Below are 3,604 nucleotides of genomic sequence, written 5' to 3' on the forward strand. Positions count from 1 at the left end.
AAGGTAAGAGAGAATGTTGATCTTTTTTAATCAAAAGATGATAATTTTGTGGTCGATTTTAAGAAGATTCTCTATTCAAGGTGTAATTAACATAGAGAAAAAAATGAATGAAAGCTTCGCATTCATGTTATTTATGGTCAAATTTGGCAAGTATTATAGCAGAATCTTTAACCATTATGAACTAATGGGATATTATTATGATTTGGTTTGATTGTCGATACTTTACAAATCTCGTAAGATGTCTTAAAATCTCTGCTTGCAATGCTCATCCAATCACCCTCTCAATCTATTTTATCTGATCCAAAATCCCCTATAGAACTAACTTTGACTAGATCCTCAAATTTTCCTTCGACAACAATGGTTGTTGAAGAGACCACATGAATCAGTATCCACTTCGCTCTAAAGTATTTGCAATCTCCTTAACTTGTTCCCGATTAAAGCTTCCCCAATTCCCAAAACAAAAGAATACCAAATCGATTCAATGGTTGTTGGTTCAGCCATTTCAAAATCTTCAATCTATTACTCAATTCAACGGAGCCCTCACTCGAGCCATTGTTGTTGTAACAACATACACTAGTGGAAAGTACAAAATTTTCTATATAGTACAAAGTAAAAAAAAATGTTTTAGTAATCAAATTATCAAATGGATATTTATTAATATTTTGGTGTTGTAAATGGTAATATAGATAATGCACCAAATTTTATTTTTAATATTTTTATCTATCTACCATCAAAGTCACTCTCATACATAAAAGTAAAAATTTTATTTTAAATTCTCTCAACGGACATCTATAACCATTACTGTTCGAAGATAATGAAAAAAATAGGTTTTTATAAAAAAAAAATTAAAAGAAAAATAAGGAGACAAAGATCTTTCTCAGCCCTATTTGAGTATTTGAAAGCCATGTTTAGAGGGGGGGAAAAAGCATACATATGAAATTTGAAATTTTAATTCAAAGATACTAAAAAGTGTTTAGCTTTTGTGTAAAATTTATTCATGTAATAAATAAATATTTTGTAGAGAAATTATTATAAATAGAAAAATCTAAAAAATATTTAGATTTTCTGCTCGGTACTTTTGAAAATTTTTCAGAAACTTCTTACTATAAAATATGAATATTTTTAAATATTTTTAAATATTTAAAAAGATGTTTTTTTTCATGGACTTTGTTTATTTGAAATTGTAAAATATATATTTTTTATTTATAAGTTATTTAATATAGAAATACATTAAACTTATTTTCCTCGGTATATTATATAAAATCCAGAATTTATAATTTGTATTGTAATTTTTTGTTTAAAAAAACTTATTCTTATCCTTATTTTTTTTTAATGATTATCGTTTTTATTTTATATAAAAACCAATTTTAGTTATATTTAAAAATATTTAAACAAAATTTATTTGAATTTTTTTCTCAAAATGAAATAGCAAAATAAGTAAGATCTTATTCGGTAACCATTTCAATTTTTGTTTTTAGTTTTTGAAAATTAAGCTTATTTTCTCTCCACTTTTTACAATGATTTGTACAATGGTTGAATTCTTAGGTAAATTTCAAAAACAAAAACAAGTTTTTAAAAAACATTTTTTTAGTTTTCAAAATTTGATTTGGTTTTTCAAATCATTGATAAAAAATAGATAACTAAGACCCAATTTGATAACCATTTTGTTTTTTGTTTTAGTTTTTGAAAGTTAAGCATATTTCTTTCTCATTTCTTATAATGATTTACATATTTTTTTTAATTACAATAGTTGAATTATTAGCCAAATTCTAAAATAAAAAATAACTTTTTTTAATTTTCAAATTTTGGTTTGGTTTTAAATAATTAGTTTTTAAAAAAATAACAAATGAAGTAATTTGGAGGCGAAAACCATGTCTATAGGTTTAATTTTAAAAAACAAAAAACAAAATGGTTACATAACCAAGCCTAATAAAGAAACTCGGCGGTGGAAATAATGTCTACAGACTTAATTTTAAAAAACAAATATGTTACCAAACGGGATCTAAGGGTTCATCTAGTAACCATTCGGTTTTTTATTTTAGATTTAATACTATTGTCCTATATCAAGTTGCACAAAGACCTAAAGAAAAATTGAATATAATATAATTGAATCAAAATGAGTTTTAGAAATTAAAATTAGGAAGATTATATTGTCAATTCCTCTCTCAATATCTATTTCTTTCCTAATTTTATCCAATCTTTCCTCTATATCTCTTCCTCTCCTCCATTCTCACGTTGTTCACTCACTTCAACCAACCTTGTCTTCCTTCTATTCTTCAACATTATGCTTTCATTGATTTAATGAAAAAACTCTAATTAATGTATACGACCAAAAAATCACTTGAATTTTCTTGTAATGTTTTTCTTTAAGATGCTGTTTTGTTGGAGAAAATGAGACAAATAAACAAAATTATTGTAAAAATAAAGGAAAAAAAGACTCACGCATGAAAAATAGAGGAGAATTAATATAATATTAAACTAACAACGAGATTATGAAAAATGAGAGAGACTAAATTTAAAATGAAGAAGATTAAAATTGTTATGAATATTATAATAATAAATAGATGTCCATTGTTTAATGTTTCAAAGCCATATGTCACAATTCATGTTGTCCATGTGCCTTGTAATTATTCATGCTTGATGTCTATGTAAGTCCACATCTTACTTGTCACTTTGCTTATAAATAGTGACATTTGGTGGATCTTAAAATTATATATACATTGGTGAGAATTCAATTTCAATTTACATATTATCCAATTTTATAATTTTATAATTTTAGTTATTTTATTTATTTATTATTATTATATTATGTTTTCTCCATATTCGTATTCTCGTTGTGTTCCTCAATTTCACAACACGTTATCAGCACGAGCTTCTATCGTTTTTTTTTTTTTGCTAAAGGTAGGTCGTAAAGGTATGTCGATTTTTCCTCTTTGATGTTATTTGAATATTCAATATTTATTAAATTTCTAACACAAGTACAATATTTTATGATAATGCTGCCACGACAAATCTCACAAAATTAGAATTTGTCATTCTTGATATTAACGACAATAATTATTTGTCATGGGTACTTGATGCCGAAATTCATCTGGATGCTAGAATCTTGAGGAGATGATTAAAGAAGAAAATATGACATCCAGTCAGAACAAAACAAAAGCTATGATTTTCCTTCGTCATCATCTCTACGAGGGATTGAAAATGGAGTATCTTAAAATAAAAGATCCCCGTATCTTGTGGAAAAATTCAAAAGAGAGGTGTGATTATAAAAAAAACAGTTATTCTTCCTAAAGTTCATTATGAGTGGATGCACCTGAGGCTATAAGATTTTAAATTAGTAAGTGATTACAACTCTGCATTATGTAAAACCAGTTCGAAATTGTTATTATGCGGAGAGAAAATTACTGATGCTGATATGTTAGAGAACACATTTTCTACATTCATGTATCAAATATGCTCCTATAACAACAATATTGAAAGAAAGATTTTAAACAATATTTTGAATTAATTTCATGTCTTCTCGTGGTCGAACAAAATAACGAGTTATTGATGAAAAATCATGAATCTCGACTAACTGAAATGACACCATTCCCTGAGTGAATTT

Source organism: Benincasa hispida, chromosome 2 (assembly GCF_027475165.1).
Source record: "Benincasa hispida cultivar pf3 chromosome 2, pf3_genome.v1.1, whole genome shotgun sequence".
Lineage (NCBI taxonomy): Eukaryota > Viridiplantae > Streptophyta > Magnoliopsida > Cucurbitales > Cucurbitaceae > Benincasa > Benincasa hispida.